Source organism: Puntigrus tetrazona, chromosome 7 (assembly GCF_018831695.1).
Source record: "Puntigrus tetrazona isolate hp1 chromosome 7, ASM1883169v1, whole genome shotgun sequence".
In the NCBI taxonomy this organism is placed as follows: domain Eukaryota; kingdom Metazoa; phylum Chordata; class Actinopteri; order Cypriniformes; family Cyprinidae; genus Puntigrus; species Puntigrus tetrazona.
The window spans coordinates 6,246,024-6,267,405 of NC_056705.1; the positions used below are offsets into that span (position 1 = coordinate 6,246,024).

The window sequence follows — 21,382 nt, forward strand, 5'->3', positions numbered from 1 at the left end:
GGGCATAATCAGTAATATTTTTCATATTAACTCAAACAGATAGAACATTTTGTGCACTGACTCAAACCAAAAGTCTGAAATGAGAACCTTGAAATAATGATAGAAAAAGGCACAGGAATGATAAAAAGGCATTAATTAATAATAAAAAGCCTTAATGCATCATGAAAATAGGCTCTGCCACTCACAGTGCATGAAACCATATCTGGTTTAAATCAAAGGTTAAATAAGATGGAAAAAAGCTGCGTGACAAATAAATAAGAGAAATATAATACACATCCAGAAGATTAAAACATCACTTTCAGCGTTCTCTATAAATCACAGTCACTCGAGTCTAATTCAGTGTCGGAGAATAATGAAGGCCTGAGTTCCATTCTGACTTTACTGCAGACGGGAGGATGTCTTTATTCAAAGAGCAGAGCAGGAAAATCTACTGCCTTTGTGAGCTCATCTGTAGGAAATACAGCAGCTTTCTGCGCTGTAGAAATACACTTTCTTTACGACTTTTTCTCCTAAATAGAATTCATCTGGCAGATGCTTCATTATTTCTGGATAATATCTGAAATTCATTCTCTTCTGATTTGTTTGTATTATTAATAAAACCTTGAAGCCTACTATATCTCCACATAGCTTCTGTGAAAAGTAATCTGAACAATGCCTGACAACGCAGAAACTTGCACCATTTCTTTTGCCTCTTTATTTATGATCAATGACGTGCTATATTATCAAAATGCAAGAAATAAAATGATATCTGGAACGATATTACAATAAAAAAAACTATTAAGAACAAAAACAGAGATACTAAATATGTATCTCTGTAAAACACTCCAATAATATTGGTTTTATTTACAACTTCAATAAACTTAAACTAATAAAGTAATTTCAATCTAGCTGATCGAGTTTGAGTAAAAGAAATAATTCAACAATTAATTTTCTCCTGTTTAATACTCACCTGGCGTTTCTACAAGTATTAGCACCTGCACTCATTCCCAGGTGAGGCTTTTTTCCAGTTAATATTTTGAAATACAGGAAAGTCTGGGCATTCATTTCATTTTGAATTCTTGTCTACGGATGCTGCATGCATCTTGCAAGTTAATCCATACTCAAACGCGTAATCTCCATGGTGTCAGGCCTGCTTGCAGGTTATGAATTTATGGTCATGCTCTCTGTTTCAGATGCCATTTGAACAAAAGTTGTAAAGTCTGAATGGAAATCAGAAGTCTCAGTGTGTTGTCCATACTGAAATATTTTGCATCTTGAGAAAAACACAAGATTTGCATGAATACTGACAGGTTGCTTCATCACATTGCTCTCCTGCAAAACACAGACTGGAGCAGATCACATATAGTTACATGCCAATACAAACAGCATGAATATATATAGGGTTTACAAAGACATTCCATATGTTTTAAAGGCCTGTCAGTGAGACAGGATGTCTGGATGCTGCAAGGAACAGAGCTGATTCTTAAATCCATCAAAATCACTGGTCTTTACAACTTACTCAAATGATCAAACTCTGAAAGGTGCTGTAAAGAATCAGAAAACTTTATTTATTCAGAAAAGTGCATTTATATAACAGATGTTCAAAATATAATATATATATATGCTTGCATTGCAGAGGAATTAAAGAACTTTAAGAGATGTAGCCAAACTAAAGACATAATGATACCAAAGTTAAAAACATTTGACTTTCTCATTCCAGCAGATGAAGGGCTTATAAAGCTATAAAGTCTGGATTTTAGGCCGGACATGCGATATTTTGTATGTATGTATTGTGTAATGTGTGTATGTGTTTTATTTATTCATTTATTTTTATTACAAATATTTTAACTAACAAAAAGAAAGGTTGTTTTTAAGTGTATAAACTTTATTTTTCAGAATTTTTTCTAGTAAATTTCACAAGCACGATTACAAGGAAACTAATTGAACATTCAATTCTGAAATCAAAACTATGAAAGCATTTTCATGTAAATTTAACACAACAATCTTAGCCTGTGCTCCTCTCTTTATAGCGTGGCTCAGTATTTCGCTGCAGGCACGCAAACACTTGTAGATTATTCTAGTCCGCGACTCTAAACCCAGTTTAGTGTAACCAGTTTCTAAAAATACTCTTGATCTAATGATACACTTAACCTCCTGCAAGATTCAGTAACCATGCTACTTTTAAAACAGAGAGCGCTAGCATATTTGAAAATGATTAATCTAAAAATAAAGAAAAATCAATAAAATGATTAAAAGGAAGTCTACTTTTCCGTGAACATGCATCTCAGATTTTACCCAAAAAATGGCTCAGAATTTTAAATCAGTATCCAAATGCATATTAAGTTTTAAATGCAATCACACACTTTATTTACTTCACTCCATCTACTTTTTTTTCTTTTTTGTACAAAAGCACGCTTTGTGCACCTTTTAACGAGGCTTTGTTTGTATCGCGCGCCAGAAGAGTGTTCCCGTCACTCGCTCCGGTCACATTTTCTCGGCTTCCAGGTTGACAGATATCTCGCAAAGCCGTCATTACGTTTTTTTGCATGCCGGGGCATCAAGTGAGCAGAAACTAAACACCGGAACATATGGAAATTTACTTCCAGGCAGAGAAAATTAAGTCCTAAAAAACAAAATATCCAGATGAATAATATGTTTCATGGTCATAGCAAGTCAGCGCTTTGGTCGACACATCTCTCAATTTGCCAGACCGCCAAAAGAAGCATGCATCATGCCCGCCAGGCGCGCATTGATCCTGGCATTAGATTTCAAGCCAACTTGCCAAATCTGATGTGGGAGGGACTTCATCCTGTTTGTTCAAACTATAAACCGACCAGTCTTCCGTCAAAGCTGATAACTACGTCCAGGCGCCTCGACTCAACGGCTGCGTGTGTTGAAATAAGTTTATGCATTTGTTTAATAGCTATATTGTGTATCTCAAATGCTAAGCACGTAGCTAACAACTAACCCGACAACGTCATACGCGTCATGTAATTTTACAACAATATTACAAAATATCCACCACTGGAGAAATCATGTTTTGCTGCAATTGTGACAGGTGAAGTTCTTCTGTGAGTCCAGTCTTCACCAATGACTTCCAGGTAAGTGGGGAAATCAGCACAATACACCTGGGGAAGCCAAAATAAAAATAATAAAATAAAGCAGTTTCAGATGTTTTGTGTACAACAACAACTGTGTTGGTGCCATCTGATCGATACAAATGGTCAAACAATCAAACTATATATAAATCTAGACATATTACAACACATACAAACACATTACTTGCTCAATAACTGGTTTCTTATCCACTAATAATCCACTCAATTCTATATGTGATAGTAATTTTATTGTTTTACATTAGTTTTGTTGGTGTTTATTTGTATCTATCCAACAGAATTTCTGCAGCAAATGATTTTAAGCACAATTAGCCTAAAAATATATAATACATATATGAAATGAAGAGTTTGTTGAGAACTTAGTTATTTGGAAGTCATTTACACTCAATAACCTTTCTTTATTATTTATTTTAATTCATTTATTATATTAACTATATGTTGTCAAAGATTGGATGACAAAGAAAGATAAAAACTCTCATTTTATTTCTAAAATTGTAGATAAAGCGTAGCCTACAACTTTGAAGACTCTGCTCTTGCCCTGCTTATAAACAATTTACTCCAGACTAAACTAAACACTGATATCTTGAAAGCCTCTATCCAAGCTGCTGAGAAAACATTTCCCTCTGTATTTTATAGTAGACAGCCAAGTGGTTCACCATACAGAGCAAATCTGATTCATCAAGGGCCTAAAAATGGTATTATCTAAGTACACAGAAAGTGCTCAGATGGATAGGAGAAAGTCCGAAAATGGACTTGATGAGGATAAAAGACACCAGTAAAACAAACAAAATCATTCTGCTGGTGGGAGAGACGGTGTTAGAGTGACGACTCATCAACTCCATGGTCAACTACTTAAGGGAGTGAAGTTTGAGGATGAAATATGGTATGGAAATCACCAGAAGCAGCAGCTGGAGATCAGTCAGTAATCAACACAAGCCTCTGAAATCATGCCATGTATGCAGGTCTTTCCTGAAGGAGTGCCATGTCTCACCTCAGTATCATTTGATACTCCAGGCTACGGAGACACTAGAGGACTGGACAAAGACCTGGAAGTAAGCTTGAGAGTCTTAGGCCACTCTGTTTCCAGAGCAATGATGGGTTAAATGAAATTGATGCTGTCTGCTGGCTGACTCCAAGCGTCTAAATAGATCTCTCAGATCGACAGCATTATATTATCAGTTCAATTCTGTCTTTGTTTGGGAAAAGACATTGTAGGACAACATTGTGTTTTTAATCACACACTCTGATGGTCTTACACCCAAAAAAATGTCATGGTGCCATTAAAAGCTAAAATCCACACTGCAGGCAGAGGCGAAAGTGGGCAACCTGTTTTATTTTCTCATTCAAATAAATCGACCTTGAGGCTGATGGGCGCTCACACCAAAGAGCGTCATGTCTTGAGCTCAAAGGCAGCCTTTGGAGACAGCTGTGGAAGATATGGAGTAAGTGTTTCAGTCTCTGGATGAAATGAGAGAAGAAGTTTAGAGTTGACTGACGTCCTGATCGAGCGCATTCAATTTGAAGCATACATCTGCAACTTACAGCGCACAGTTCAAGAAAGAGAAGCTGAAAAAGGCTGAAAAACTTCAGATTCAGGAGGCAATGATGCAAAACAAAGAAAATATTGAAAAAGTGCAAAAACTTTGCCATTACAATCCAAAAGAATTTCAAAGAGAAAGGTGCCCATTGACAAGGCAAGTCATGGGAAGCTTTGGGAATAGCTGGCAACCTGCACTGTCTGTGAGAAAACTGTCGCGGAGTTTGACTGCTGAGTGGGAGTGCAAATCCCAGCAAATGTGGAAGTTATGAAAGAGCGGTTTCTGCACCGTGTGCACACGAGTATCACCACATGTTAAACACGTCAAAGACAACAAGAAATACGTCATTAGAACCTCAAACGTAACAATAGATTATGGCGCTTTACAAAAGGAAAATAAAAATCCAAAGACCAAACCAACAGGTTTTTCAGCTGCAATGGGTAGTGTTGACCAAAAGACCTGCTAGAGATTGAAACCCATAAGTCAATTCTCCTGTTTAATGCTTACCAGGACCATCAAGAACTTGTCTGAGATCGCATTAAAACCAGACTCTGCCTTCACTCTTCAGCACCTGGACTTCTTCATCCCCAGAGTGAGAAGAAGCTGGGAAAGAAAACTGGAGCTCAAGAGCTGGAGAGATGAGGAGAAAGCTGAAACTGAAGAAGTGAATAAAGATGCTCTGAGTTATCTTCCAGGCAGGTCTGGCAAAAGTGTTCCTCGGTAAAAAAATGAACAAATGTGATTGCACTTTTCTATTTTTCGTCTTAAATATTAAATATAATAAAGTTTGAATAAATGAAATAAAGCTTAAATAAAAGAAATACAGGTTTCAAAATGTGTTTTTTCAGCAATGCAAACTTTTTGCCTCCCAAAGGAATTCTCATTATGATGTTTGAGGTCTTTCAGAGGGGAACCAGACTGTACAGATCTCAGAAAAAAATGTGCTGCTAGTGCTATGTACAATCTACTTACTTGAACTTAACATTCATAAAAAATGAAAGCAAATATTACACAATTATATATATAAAGGTTTCACGTTTACATTTAAGTAAAATCTACTTATCAAGTTAAACAAATTTAAAAATAAATAAATGAGTAACTTTAGCCTGGCCAGTAAAAGTTTGAGCAATTTGTATGGTTTAGTCAAAAGTTTACCTGGCTTATACTTTTTCACTTAATACAGCACCATGATTTTAAAGTGTTGTTATTTAGAAACATTAACATTGTTTAGTCATTTGTCAATCAAATCTAGGCACTCCAAAATCAACTTAGAGCAATGATACACAAGTGCTATGACAAGTCTCAGAAGAGCAGTGAGTGGTTTAGGCAAACATCAATGGCTTGAACTTTATGCATAGCCAGTGCAAATCGATAAACAGGTGTGAGATCGTTTCCTTCGGAGGAAATAAACTTGCAGCCTCATTCCAAGATGTTGAGTTTAGCATATCTGCAGAATCTGGAAGTTTTAGCAAGCAGTTCTGTCTTGGCAGGAGGTTAGGTTGAAGGTAGATGGTCTTTCATCGAGAGAGAGAAATGACAAGCTGAAATGAAAGACAAGCTGAAATGAAATTAGCCATCTTTTTGGATCATCAGGATGGAATGAGAGTAGAGTTGAGTGTTAAGTGATATAAAAAGCCATGTTTCACAGATGAGCCAGAGGCCTAGTGATGCCGTGTAGACAGAGAAGAGAAAGCGGTCAAAGTCCCTAGAGCACCCCAGTAGCTAAATGTTATTTACTTGGACACCTCACTCTCCAAGATACCTTATGGGGACATATCTGATAGGTAAGACTCAAACCACTGGGTGTGTCTTCTGGGATACCCCCTTGATGACAGGGTTGACAGAAAATCTGGTGGTTAATCGTGCTTCAAAAGTAATGGATATTTCTTGCAAGATAAATCTAGAAGATTTGAAAGCCACTCTTGCCTGTCTTAGGGTTCAACATCTAAAGGAAAGCAGTCAATTAAATGAGTAAGAAAGACAGAGATTTGGTTGATGACCGTTCGTTTTGCAATGAAAGAGAGAAAAAAAGGAGATGTATTAAGGGTGAGGTTTTAAAGTAGATGATTAGAAAGGATGAGATTGAAGATTTTAAAGTTTCTTATTTAAACAAATTCATGTTTCCTCACCCTCGAGGCATTTTAGGTGTATAAAATCAAAAAACAAATCAAAAACAAAATCAATTGGAAGTTAGGCAAATTAAAAGTTGTCCTTGGTCTGCTCCAAGCTTTATGATAGCTTGCAGACCCACGAGCAGGTGTTTTGTTCAATAGTTAAAAAGTAGTCAAATGTCTCACCAGCTCTGGAGGCATGAACAAACCCTCTTACACTGATGTGTGTTTTTTATAAAAAATAAGTGAATAAATAAATTCATATTTAAAACAGTTTTCTGTTACTTCTGCAAACTACGCTGTATGCCCGTTCCCTTTCAGTCGGTCACTCCGAGTCACGTCGGATGACCCGGCGGAGTCGGATCTCGCCCGAGGACCAATCTCGCCGAGTGTATCTAAACAAGCCAATTGAAGATTGGCATGCGCTAATCGCATCCAGCTGCCACTGATCACAGCCGGGTATAAATAAGCAGCGGGTGCAGCGCATATTCAACTTTTAACCCGGGCCGGCGTGACGTTCTGCTCAAAAGCGGATCTTTCAGTGTTGGAGTTAGGCGTTCCAGCGGAGTGGAATTCCTGCGTCAGTGGATTGCCACAATCAGGCGTGCACTACCCCTGTTTGTGTGCAGAGGCGCTATCTCCTGTTGCCTCACACACGTTTCAGAGCTAAAAGAGCTGAGCTCACGGGTGGAAACGTCTTTTTAAAGCGCATCTGCAAGATGCCCTTCCACCCGTGCGCGTTTCTGAATGCGGTCGTTTTCTTAAGCGCCGGGTGATGATCGCGATAGCTGTCTCACGTGTCTGGGCCGTAAGCACGCTGAGGTGGCTTTCGTGGATGAGTCATGCTCCCAGTGCGGAAAATGACCATCGGCGGAGTTGCGGACCAGGCTCCGCTTCCTGCAAAGGAGGCGGAGTTCCCGTTCCTCTGCTGAGGTCTGGAGGCTCCTCCTGCTGGCAACAGTGGAGAGGCGCTTCCTCTAACAGTGGGCGGACTGGTCTCACAGTGACAGTGAGGAACTCCTCCAGCGAGGGGACTCCTGCCACTGGTGCCGCAGCCAGTGGAGCTTCCAAAGGAGCAGTCTGGACCTTCCCACAGGAGGTACCAGTTGTATCTTTTGAGAGCTCCCCTGATGACCAGATGTCAATCGCGCACTCCGGAGAGGGAGAGTCTGAAGAGTTCTGGGGATGAAGGTCGCCTGGTGGGAAATCCGTGACGCTCCACGCCGTGCAGTCTGAGATCCAGAACTGGTGCTATGCTTGCCCGGGCCGCCAAGGGATCGGGCTGAGTAGGAAACCTCCACGCGTCCGAGCCCTCGAGGCTGGGACGATTGGTATGCAGAGAGTAGCTCGCGCTGGCTGTTTCTCAGGGCCCCACCCGGTACCATTCTTTCGGAGTGCATGAGGAGCTTGCTGGGGCGTGAAGAAGGCACCTTTCACTGCCAGAAGCCGCCCCAGTGGCTCCTCCTCCCTTCACCACCCTTGCCGGCCCGGCGCAGCTGGGGGTATCACGGTGATCCCTCCAGTGGCGGTCAAGTCTGCGATGCAGCTGTGTCCCAACTCCGTTCCACTTGGCGTGGTGATCCTGTGCTCCCCTCCCGAGCCTGTAGGCACTCATCCGGCTTTGATAGGCGCAGTGCCTATACGACTTGTGGAGAGGCTGCGTCTGCTTGTACGCCTATGGCGCGTTGTTGCAAGTTCATCAGGCCAAGGCACTGAAGGACCTGCGAGGGTGGTCATGACCGGAGATTCTGAAAGAACTCCGTGCCGCGACGACCTCGCATCTCTACGAGCGACGAAAGGTGGCGCGGTCTCTGGAGGTCGTCATGATGGCCACTATGAGTGGTCCAGGAGCGCCATCTGTGGCTGTGTCTGGCCGACATCGCCGCGAGGTAGACAAGACCACGCTTCTTGAATGCCCCCATGTCCCAGTCCGGCCTCTTGGCGACTTGGTGGAAACTTTGCCCAGCAGTTCTGGCGCCCAGAAGCAGACTGAGGCGATTAAGCACATCTTGCCTCGGCGTGCAGCTGCTGCCTCCACCGACTCGGCCGCCGGCTCCGCTCAGCCTGCTGCGTCGCCGAACGCCCCTGCCGCCGCCCCGCTCCCGCGCAGGCGTCGCGCTGCAGCCCTCAACTAGGCGGCGCCGTGGAGCCGCCGCAGGGCAGCCGCCCAGCCCGTCCAGGCATCCGCCAAACCTGGAGAGGCGCGCGAGTGCAAGCGGCCCTGAGGCAGGCGACCCAGAGATGGAGGAGCTGCTCTTCGGGAGATGGTGAAGGCCCTGCACTCCCTCCCGGAGGAAGGGCGGGTGGAGAATCTTTTGTTTCGGGCCGCTGGCCCCTCACGGTCAGTGTACCTACTAAACTCTCTAAACAAAGCGGTTTCCTCTATCTCTGGGGTCCCCAGAGAGGGCCGAGGAGTTGTGGGCGGAGCCAGATGGCCTATGCCTTGAAGTGGAGCCTGTTAAATGCTCAGTGGTGTTCTTTCTCAGAGAAAACCCCCAGAATTGCCCCATCAGAGTCGTGCTTACCTTCTTGCAACAAAGGGTTGGAGCGAGAGCTGTCTCCCTCCACCCTTAAGGTCTGTGGCTGCGATCGCTGCAAACCATGACCCCATAGGCGGGAGGTCTGTGGGTAGCATGAGCTGATCATCAGGTTCCTGAGGGCCAGGAGGTTGAATCCTCCACGACCCCTACTGTACCTCTTGGGACCTGTCTGTAGTGCTGACAGCACTGCAGCGAGGCTCGTTGAACCCTTGCCAGCAGTTGAGCTAAAAGTTCTATCTATGAAGACATTGCTCCTGCTTGCTGTAGGTAGCCTCCATCAAGAGGGTAGGGGACCTGCAGGCTTTTCGTGCCGGCGATTGCGTGCCTCTTCACAGTTTGGAGCTCGCGGAGTTCCCAGGTAACACTGAGGCCACGGCCCGGCTACGTGCCCAGGTTCCCCACTACCCCTTCCGAGACCGGGTGGTGAACCTCTGGCGCTGCCCCTGGAGTGAGGCAGACCCAGCCTTGATGTTGCTTTGTCCCGTCGAGCACTAAGATGCTCGTTGACCGGACACAAAGCTTCAGGACCTCAGACCAGCTCTTTGTTTGTCACGGAGGCCGGCAGAGAGTGCCGTCTCCAAGCAGAGGATGGCCCACTGGATAGTGGGCGCCCATTACCCTGGCCTACCAAGCACAGGTGGGTATGCCCTGCCCCCCTCAGGTTGGGCACACTCAACAAGAAGTGTTGCATCGTCCTGGGCGTTGGCTAAGTGGCGCGCTGCGCTAGCCAGATATTTGTAGAAGCTGCAGGCTGGCGACTCCCTAACACGTTTGCTAGATTCTATGGCCTACGTGGTGGAACCGGTATCCTCCTGTGTTCTCACCTCAAGCGGGTAGAAGCACTGAGAGGCCCGGTTTCGGAAGGGTCGGCTTGTTAACGCTCCAGGCGTCCACACAGTAGACCCTGTCGAGCTCCTCCATTCCCTCGGCAGCCAGATGTTGGAGCATCTGGCGCCAGGCCCTCTCGATGAATCCGTGCGAGGAACGGTGAGGCTGGGAGCCATGTAAAGTAACCCTAGAGGACTTTGTGTGTGTATTTCCACGGCATAGCCTAGAGAGCCCGTGTTTCCCGGCGAGACCTTCTGCCCATCCAAGAAGGTTCAATCACCTCCCATTTTCCATATACAAACTGGAAATATTGTCCATATGCGTATTCGTTTCCAAGACCTCCTACGGGAAGGCTGGACTTCCCGCGCGTCCCTGTTAAGCTAGAGCGTGGGAGCGTTCCCAGTGTTCAGTCTTACGAATGGGGTAGTATTGTAGCTGGCTTCTTGTGAGCCAGAGCCTCGGCCTACGCCCCGATAGACTGAGGGCTTGTGGGCTCCCACAGGACACTGGAAGAGGCAGCGTCCATGGCGTTTTGGTAGGGATCCCAATTACGTTGGTCATCCACGGCGTGACTCGGAGTGACCGAGCTGAAAGAGAGCGTCTCGATACGTATTATGTAACCCTGGAATTTCCCTGAAGAGAGGAGCGTCACGACGCTGTCCGTCCTCGCCACGGTGCTGCTACTACTCCGGCTGAAGGCCGGGTCACTAGCTTTCGGCTCCTCAGCGAAAACCTGAATATCGCGCTGCACCCGCTGCTTATTTATACCGGCGCTGTGATCAGCGGCGGCTGGATCACGATAGCGCGTGCCAATCTTCAATTGGCTTGTTTAGATACACTCGGCAGTAGATTGGTCCCTCGGGCGAGATCCCAGTAAGTGGTCATCCGACGTGACGTCTCCGTTCGCTTCTTCGGGAGGCGAGTTTATACGTAACGAGGCGTTCACGAGAGACTGCCTTTTTCAGAAGATAACAGGACACATGCATAGTGCATGCACAAAAAGCGTCTCAGGTTCACGAATGTAACCATGGTTCCTCTAGGAGCGAGGCGCTGCGTCTGAAAAACGCTTTGGAGGCATGCCCGGCGTGAGCCGTTCTGAACCGCGTGTGAAATCTGTCCAATGGAGGAGCGCGTCATGGGCGAGATGACGTCGCCACCAGGAAGTATAAAGTCACGCTCTACGATACCGGCACCAGCCTCTGCCCAGTAAGTAAATGCTAGCGCTTGGCAGTGCGGAAGTATGGCATCGGGACGCAGGCGTCTCGTTCCCTAGAGGAACCATGGTTACATTGTAACCTGAGGCGTTCCTCTTCAGGAACTCTAGCGCGTCGTCACAAACGCTTTAAGGAAGCGAGATGCCCACGCGCCGCCATAATTCCAAGGCCCTGCCTGAAAAAGGGGTCCTCAGACCACCCATCAGAATAAGACAGAGGAGCCAGGAGCGACCTCATGTCAAAATTATAGAAAGGGCAAAGTGAGGCGTGGACACCCCGCAGCGTTGCAAATGTCCCACGAGGGCACACTGCTAGGTAGGCCTTGAGCCCAAGAGGGCACGTGAGTGCCGAGGCCTCATAGGCCAGGTGGATAGCCTCGACTATCCACCTGCTGAAGATTTGCTTAATATCAGCACAACCCCTATCTGCCGGGCCAAGCGGATAAGTAACTGGCCCCGACCTCCCTGAAGACACAGTTCTGCACTACATGTCAGTACTGCGCACTGGGCGCGCTTGCAGTTGGACTTTAGCTGCCTGGAAGGGGTGAGGACAGGAGGCCTGCAGTACGATCGGTTGCCCGGTGTAACAGAGGGCACTTTAGGTGTATAACCCACTCTTGGGTATGCAAAACCCGCTAGCATGACTGGAGGCGAAAAGTCCAGCTAAGTAGGGAGCCACGGAGAGGGCCTGCAGATCTCACCCTCCAAGAGAGGTGATGGCGGGGAGAAATGCTGTCTTATCCTATAAGACAGGTAAAGGGGAACCTCTTCGAGGGGCTGGCGAAGGGTGCCTTACACAGAGCCTCTAACACCACAACCCAAATCCCCATGGGGGAACTCTGAGTCCGCACTGGAGGTCTCAGCCTCAGCACACCGTGGAGGAATCGTGTAACTAATGGGTGTCTGCCCACTGAGTGGCCACCAATAGGTCATGATATGCAGATATGACTGTACGTGAGACCTTAGGGTGGAGTGGTTAACCGGTGGAGGAATGTCGCCTGGAGGAACTCCAGCACTGAACCTACTGGGCAGTTAACTGGGTTCAAGTGGCGGTCTCCACACCAGAAGTGAACATTCCTCACCTCCTGGCATACGCTCCTCGTAGAGGGGAGCTCTGGATTGGAGGATGGTCTCGACAACCCTCAGCTCAAAGACCAGAGGCTATGAATGTGCCCGTCATGGGCCACACCCACAACTTCAGTAACTCCGGGCGAGGTGAACTATTTGTTCCTCCGCCTGAGAAATAGATCTGGCCTCAGGGGATCTCCCACGGATGACCGTCTACTAGGCCGATGAGGTCCGTGAACCATACTGCGGCCCGGCCAGAAGCGGGCTACGAGCAGTAGTCTGATTGCCGTCCTGGCGCACTCTCACCAGAACTCCTGGGAGCAGGGCAATCGGAGGGAAATCGTGACAGGCGCGTCTTGTACGCCTGTGACATGGCATCCAGTCCCAGGGAGCTGGATGAACTGAGAGAACCAGAGAGGACATTGTGCATTCCCTCGAGAAGCAAAGAGGTCCCACCTCTGCCGCAATTACAATGCCGACCAGATCTGCTTCACCACATCGGTGAAGCATCCATTCCCGCCCTCAACAACTGTCTCGACAGGGTGTGCGACCTCCGTATTGAGATGCCCAGGGATGTGGGTCGCTCGGCGAGAGCAGATTTTGTCCTGGGACCACACAAGGATCTGGTGCGCCAGCTTGTTCAAGGAAGCTGAACACAGACCTCCTGGTGGATTGATATATAAGAGACCACCGCTGTGTTGTCGGTGTGCAACAACACATGGTGACCTCTCCGGGCTGGGAGGAGGTGCTTCTGTAAAGCACGAAATAGGCAGCTAACATCCCTAGCTGCATGATATACCACCTGGTGGTGATAGCCACTGAACCGTGGGCGGGCGCTTTCGTTCAGCACTGCGCCTCTAACCCGGTTAGGAATGCATCTGTCGCAAAGCAAGATCGGCGACAAAGACTCCTAACACTGGAGCCCTGATTAGGAAACCAAGGTTACTCCATGTAGGCATGACATGATGCTTGATTTTCGTGGAGTGGGGTTTCCTCGAGGAAAGCCCCCTTGGTCCTGAGTCGCCACTGTAGGAGGTCATGTACAGCAGGCCAAAGGTATCATGTTGGACGCAGCTGCCATCAGCCCCAGCAGTTTTTGATACTGCTTGGCAGTGATTGGCCCGGCTGGCCTCCTGACTCTCTCGACTAGCTGACGTGAGATCGGCTCGCACGAGCAGGAATGATAATTGTACCCGCATCGTGGCCAGATCCACATACCACGCCTGGGTATATGGCCTCTGATCGGAGCGCAATACCTCTTCTTGGCGTTCAGTCTCAAACCACTCCCCATATGAGGACAGAACAACATCTCGATGTTGAACTGCCATCTGCTCTGATTGAGCTAATATCAACCGATCGTCGATATATGTTGAGTATACCGAATGTGCTGGAGTCGCGAGTGGAGCCAGAGCTGCATTCATACACTTTGTAATTGTGCGGGGTGAGAGCTTTAATCACACCCGGATCTGGTGCGCTAGCTTGTTCCGAGAAGCGCGAACACAGTTCTCCTGGTGGTTGATGTAAGAGAGACCACTGCTGTGCTCTCAGGTCTGGGAGAAAGTGCTTCACGCATACGAAATACAGCTAACATCTGCAGTAGCAGATTGATATGCCACCCGTGGTGGTGATCGCTCCACAGACCCGTGGGCGGGCGCCGTTCAACACCGCGCCAACCGGTTAGAGATGCATCTATGCCATAGAAGTCCGGCGACATAGAGCTCCTAACCGGGCCTGATTCAGGAACCAAGGCTTCCCTCCACAAGTCTAAGGCCTGGAAACTGTGCGGCGTGACACTTTGATTTTTGCGAGGTGGGTTTCCTCGGGAAGAGAACCCCTTGGTCCTGAGCCACCACTGTAGAGAGTCTCATGGGCAGCAGGCCAAAGGTATCACGCGTTGGGCGCAGCTGCCATCAGGCCCAGCAGTCTCTGATACTGCCCGACAGTGGTGACTGGCGCTTCCTGACTCTCTCGGCTGACGCGAGGATCGACTGCACACGAGCAGGAGACAAAGCGTGCCCACATCGTGGTGAATCCACCACGCCTAGTAGCTAAGTATGTGGTCTGCCTCTGAGCGGGAGCGCAATACACTTCTTGATGGCGTTCAGTCTCAAAACCCAACTCCCCATGTGAGACAGAACAACATCTCGATGTTGAACTGCCATCTACTCGGATTAAGCTAATATCAAGCAATCGTCGATATAATTGAGTATGCGGATGCCTAGAGTCTCAATGGAGCCAGGGCTGCATCCATACATTCGTAGATGTGCGGGGTGAGAGTGCTAGGCCGAGCGGAAGTACTGGCGATATTGGTTTTTGCTCGCCCCCGAGGCGAACCTCAGAAACTTCCCATGTTGAGGAAGGATGGATATGTGAAAGTAGTATCGTCCTTCAGATCTATGTTGACAAACCAGTCCTCCGGATCTGATTAGAGTCACCACATGCTTGATTGAGTGGTAGCATTTTTAACTTCAGTCTGTTGACTGAGCGGTTTCAAGACCCTCAGATCTATAATGAGGGCGCCCAACCCCGTCCTTCTTGGAACAATGGGAGTAGCGGCTGTAAAAGCGAACTGAATTCATGTAGCCTTTCTCTAATGTTAAGTATGCACCCATTGAGATACATTTTGGCAGAGAGTTTCACGCTGCCAAATAATCTACTCAAGAGAATCAGCCCCTGAAGCTGACCTCTGGTATGTGAGATACAGGTAACTCGGTGGCCTGGGCGGCTGACCGGCAGGCAGACACCGGGCTGGCTAGAGCAAGGACCCCAGCGGGGGTTATCTTATCTTATCTTGAAGCTGGTTTAACAAAAATGTTTTTACGTAGAAAATGAACAAATGTGGAAAGAAGTTTTTACATCAATGCAATACCTTTTTTTGTCAACCTGCACACAGATGTCAGAGAAAGCTGTGCCTTGTAGTTAAATCAACATCACTGAAAAAACAACAGAAACTTTGTAATAATTTGTATTAACTCATTTTAAGCTACTACTATGTACAATCTACTTACTTGAACTTAAATAATTTAAGAAATTAAGTAAAGAAAACGTAATTATATAGTTTTGCATATAGAATTATATAATAAAAAACAAACAGTAAAAGGTTTGAGTATTGTTTAGGTGGTCAAAGTTTACTTGGTTATACTTTGATTTTATTTAACACAGCACATAATGAAACTGTGCTGTTACCTGTAAATAAATACTGGTATAGATATAGACACTTATAATCCTACATAATTTCTGCATGAAAACACAGATATCACAGGTCAGATATCAAAGATGAGTTTGTTTCATATAAGCATAGAGAGCGTTTACTGTAACTCATAGTTTAGTTTGATGTCACTCGTCCAGTTGCATTTTTCTACAATGAATACACACAAATTTTCACTACTTTTTAGCAGCTCAAAAATGTCAGGAAGTCACAGATAAAGCCGCCCCGTCAGCTTTGTAAAGTGAATTATTCACAGCAATATCTGATGCAGAACATACAGCAGTCAGTGTTTTTATTTATTAGTTACAGCAGACATTCATCAGCATGAGCAACGTCTACAAGAAGACAACCATGTGATTTAACATGCCATTTTATTTCTAAGCTATTCAGACATTAGCGTGCACGTTTAGCTAGGAGGACCTCAGTTAGCTAGGCTTGATAAACAACCATTATTTCCTTCAAAGCTGACATTTCAGCCAGAGACTCGACGCAGAGGCTGCGGTGTAAGAATATTTTTGTTTAGTAGGTAACGTTTTGTCTAATAATAATTTGACATGGAATTATAGTCCTCAAATATTACATATATTTCCATTTATATGCTAATTAACCAACACAACATTTACATTCACAAAATATTACTCAGAAGTAATGTTCTTTTTCTCCTCTAAACAAACTGCAGGGTGAGGCAAGCTCTTCTCTCAGGGAACACATTTAGTCCAGCGATCACCATGAATGACCAGTGAGTTGAAAGTCATGTCTTTTCTGGGAAGCCAAATTATTTATTATTATTGTACAATTAATTGTGTAATTAGTATATATAATCTCTACTGATACTGAAGTGTAAACTGATTTTATAACAATCAGGCACTCACATACTGGTCTTGATCGTTATTAAATGGAAATAAATTGACAAAAAAGTATGAAATGAAGGAGCATCGTTCTATTGGCTGTAATGTGTTTATGGCACCACCTGATGCACAAAATAGGAAAATGCTTTGTTCTCACACTGCTAAATATATAGGCTGTGTGCTGTATATAGTTTAGCTAAATAATGTACAGCAGACAAGTCTATATACTAAAGAATTATAGGCTATAATTTCTAGAAAGATATTATGAATATGTTAAAACAGCACATTTCGCGTCGATCATCTGTTTAAAGCATTATCTATGCTTTATCTATGCATGAGCTTAAAAAGAGAGTTAAAATGATCATGTGAAAAAACAAATTATAATTATTGGAACACATAATCAATTCAAGAAATTAGCTACAATGGCTAATTTGTAATCACCTACAAATTAAAATCTTAAGAAACATTCTAATTTCTGAAAAAAAAAAAAAAAATACTGGAAATCAACAAATGCAGCTTGGTATAAACTTTACTTTTAAATGATTATGTAAAGACAACAACAGAATAATGTCATGGACCTTACATGTTTAAAATATTGTTTCAAAGAATTACAAAGTTATGATTAAGAATTGCAATTAAAAAGTATGAATTTTATGTTTTCCATATCATTCCATAACATTTTCCGTAGCTCACTTAAAATGACTGTATTTAAATTCTTGCTACACAAACATTGAGAAATATTTGCCACCTTCTGCATTTTACAGAAAGCCAAGACTTCCACCTCGCAGACCAGTTCTGCTCCATGAAGGACCTCCAAAAACTATACCGTCTGCATACAGAGAGGAAATCTCTTGATGAAAACTGTAAAGTCCGAAAATGGACTTATGGAGAAAAGACACCAGTAAACCAAACAAAATCATTCTGCTGGTGGAGAGACCGGGCGCTGGTAAGACGACTCTAATCAACTCCATGGTCAACTATGTACTACGGGGTGAAGTTTGAGGATGAAAAGTGGTATGAAATCACATGCAGAGAAGAATCCAGAGATCAAGCAGAATCACAAACCTCTGAAATCATCACCATGTATGTGGAGTCTGTCCTTGAGAGAGTCCCATGTCTCTCACCATCATTGATACTCAGGCTACGGAGACACTAGAGGACTGGACAAAGACCTAGAAGTCGCTGAGAATTTATCTGCACTGTTTCAGAGCAGGCATGGAGTTTGTGAAGTTGGCGCCTACGTGTGTTTTGTGACTCAAGCAACTAAGAATCGTCTCTCAGACCGACAGCATTACATTATCAGTTCAATTCTGTCTTTGTTTGGGAAAGACATTGTGAACAACATTGTGTTTTTAATCACACACTCTGATGGTCTTCCACCCCAAAAATGTCTTCTGCGGCATCAAAAAGCTAGAATCCCTGCAGAGCCGAGACAAAATGACCAGCCTGTTCATTTCTTATTCAACAACAGGCAGACTGAAGAACGTCACACTAAAGAAACGCGGCACGTTCGAGCTCAAAAGAGCGCCTGGGAAGACAGTATGAATGGCATGAAGAATTTGCTTCAATCTTTGAATGAAATGAAGAGAAGAAGTTTAGAGTTGACTTAGGCAGATGTCCTGATCGAGCGCATTCAATTTGAAGCATCCATCTGCAACTTACAGCTGCGAAGTTCAAGAGAAAGAGCTGAAAATAGCTGAAAAATGTCAGATTCAAGAGGCAATGATGCAAAACAAGGAAAAGATAGATCAGTGTAAAAACTTCACTATTAAAAGTAAAAAGACAGTCAAACAGAAGGTGCCTATTGAGAGTAAGTCATTGGAAGAACAGGAAAGCGGCGACCTGCAACACGTCTGTGAGGAAAACTGTCATGTAGAGTTTGACTGCTGGTGGGTTTCTAATCCCAGCAAATGTGAAGTTATGAAAAAGGCTACTGCACTGTGTGTGCACGGAAGGTGTCACCACAGCAAACACGTCAAAGAAAAACAAGAAATCACGCTGTCAAGAATTTCCAGCGTCATGATGGAGTTTGACTCTGTAAGGAAAGAATATGAAAAAGCCCAAGAAGATTCCAAGACATATTCCATTTTAATGGATCATCTTGACCAAGACCTGCATGAGATTGAGGACCAAAAGTCAAGTCTTCTGTCCGAAGCGTACCAGACCATCAAGAAACTGTCTGAGATTGCGTTAAAACCAGACTCTGCTCTTCACTCTTCAGCACCTGGACTTCTTTCATCCCAGAGTGAGAAGCTGGGAAAGAAAACTGGGTCCTAGAGCTGGAGAGATGAGGAGAAAGCTGTAGCTGATGAAGCCAATAAAGATGCTTTGAGTTATCTTAAAGCTGGACTGATAAAACGTTTTGTGACAGGAAATGAGTTGAACCCAGTAGAGTAAACAAAAAAGTAAATGACTGCTGCATGCCGTAACTGTATATGCAGGTGTTTCTAGATAAACAGAATGACTAATATGCAGATCACAGCATAAAATACATACTAAAATATGAAATTGCATTGTCAAACAATATGTACTATATTACATATGAGATTTATGTTTTCGTTGTTGTCTAATGTGATACCTTCTTATGGCAATAAAGAAAAGTGTCCTTGAATTAGTGAGATTTTATTTTGCATTTGTGCAAAATTTGTGTTTTACTCAAGTATGAATGACCCTGCTGGAGTTATGTTGTATAATTTACCTTTCATTTACAAAAAGTTAAACCACGTGAGACTTGTGTTTTTTTTTTTTTTTTTTTACTTAAAGCAACCAAGCCACATCCTCGAGATGCATTATACCACAACCAGCTAGAGTTAATAGCAGACAAAAAATCCTGCATTAGAGTTGAGGCGCATCCTGATGTTAAGCAAGGTTTTGAGTTGCGACAAAATGGAAGTAATGTCTCCACTCACAATGTCAGTCATGTTCAAAAGTTATATCGATAGAAACAGATGTTTAGGGGTCGCTACAGAAAATTGCACAAGGCAATGCTTTTTCCCAAGGAAGAACCATCTACTACATCATGGTGCGTGTCTCATGGCAGCAACAAAAACCCTTTAAAGTTGAAGGACAGCCAGTACTCTCTCAAGAACCAACTTTCACTGCAGGAAGAAAAGCAAGGGAAGGTCTTCTACAAAGCCAGAAACAGCTCTCAACAAATGAGACCCCCTTGAAAACATATGCCTGCCTCTCGATGGGAACCCTAAGCTTAGTTGGTAATATCTATCCTGGCCTGAGAGGTATAGAATCGGTCATTAGGGCTACTTTCGGAGGCATTTGTGTGCCAGTGCATTATGAAGCCACAGTCAGAGAATAGAACAGCTGGCAGTGGCAGGGATTCTGAAAGAAGTGAGAATCAACTCGAGAAAACTACCTAATGATAGGTTCCATTCTCTAGGAAGGGGTAAACTAATCGTGATGCACTTAGAGGAATTGCAATATGCAGCGTGGACTGCTGTCTTGCCTAACTATTCAGGCAGTTTAACACTGACTGCATGTGTATTTGTGAGAGGCTATGTCATGTTTTCCAAAACCAGCTCCATACCAAGTTTGCTCTTTTCCCAGTTGAACAGAAGCCCCAGATGTTTGAGGTGTTGTGCTTTCGTGCAATAGATGTCACAAGTATTAAGCTTATATAAGTCGGGTTTTGAGGCAAGGAGCCCTTGTCATCAAAGTGGGGATAGGGCACACTCCAGTGAGTTCAGTATGGATGCACAGGGGAAGCAGGGACATCCCGAAAGAGGTGACTGTACTGATACTCTCAACCCTTGAGAGAGAGAACAGAAGAAATCTGTGACAAGGCCAGAATCAACACATGAAAGTATGTCTCCTTCAAGTCAAATCCTGGTGTTCGGACACAAGTAAGATAGCATTTCTGCATCAACATCTTGAATGGGAAGCCTGTAAAAACCGATTGAAGACTTGCAGAGTTAGAATAGGCCATAACCCACAGAGAAGATTGGAAATCTCTGTGCACAGGACAGGTAAGAAGAGGAAGCCCTAAAACCTTAGTGGAACCTGGAGAACTGAATCGCATAGTCTAGTTGGACCTGATCTCCCTGATTCTGTGGTGGAAGTAACTGGAGGATGTCAATGTCCCTAAGAACAGATCCGGTAATTTCTGGAGTCGCCCAATAGCTTTACTGTCTTCCAGGAGACTTGACATCCGCAGCTCAATGCCCCTGCTGAGGTTTATCTCCTTGCAGACGTTTTCTGGGTCTGGCAGGCACGCTTTGGCAAGGGGCAGATGAAGGGCAGACTCTTTTTGCATCTTGATGTTTTAGAGAGTGTTCTGCAGGGGCAAAATGTGTTAGTGAGCTATCAACCCCCTGGAGGAAGAAATGCAGGGCTGCTCACCCAGAAACGTAGCTTCTGAAGACAATAATCTCTCCTCTGATGCAGCAATAGACATCTTATACTTCTCAGAAGCTCAGAATGAGACACTGGAGCCTGCCTTGTGGTGGACCAGCACTATTTACCTCAGCAGTAGCTATGCTGTGAGAGCGGACTTACATGGGAGTCTGTAATTCGAATCCCATTGGCATAAGATCGCAGTGCAGGCATGAACCATCACAAATGCTGTCTCAGTATACTTTTGCGCAGGCCAGACATGTAAGACAGCAATCACGTCCATTGTCAAAGTCAAAGGTGAGGAAAACTACAGCCAGAAACACCTGCCAGTTGGAAAGGCATCAGAAAAAGGTTGGAAAGATTCTACAGTATCTTATATACCTGTACATACAAAGGAGTGGCTAATTCCACTCACCAGCTTTCCATTGGACTTTTCTTCTAATGCTCCAGAGGTGATTGGGGCTCTAGAAGTAAGAGAACTAGCCAGCATTTTTCCTTTTAATCACGTGACAGACTGAACTGGTATTACTGGAAAAACAGCAGGAAAGAAGTTTCTATTATTGTTGTTATATTTCACAAATGACTC

At 44.7% G+C, this 21,382-nt stretch overlaps 1 pseudogene; it reads left to right on the top strand.

Annotated features, from left to right (window-relative positions):
• Nucleotides 1-16,326: 16,326 nt before the first annotated feature.
• Nucleotides 16,327-19,057, top strand: LOC122348984 (annotated as a pseudogene).
• Nucleotides 19,058-21,382: the final 2,325 nt, after the last annotated feature.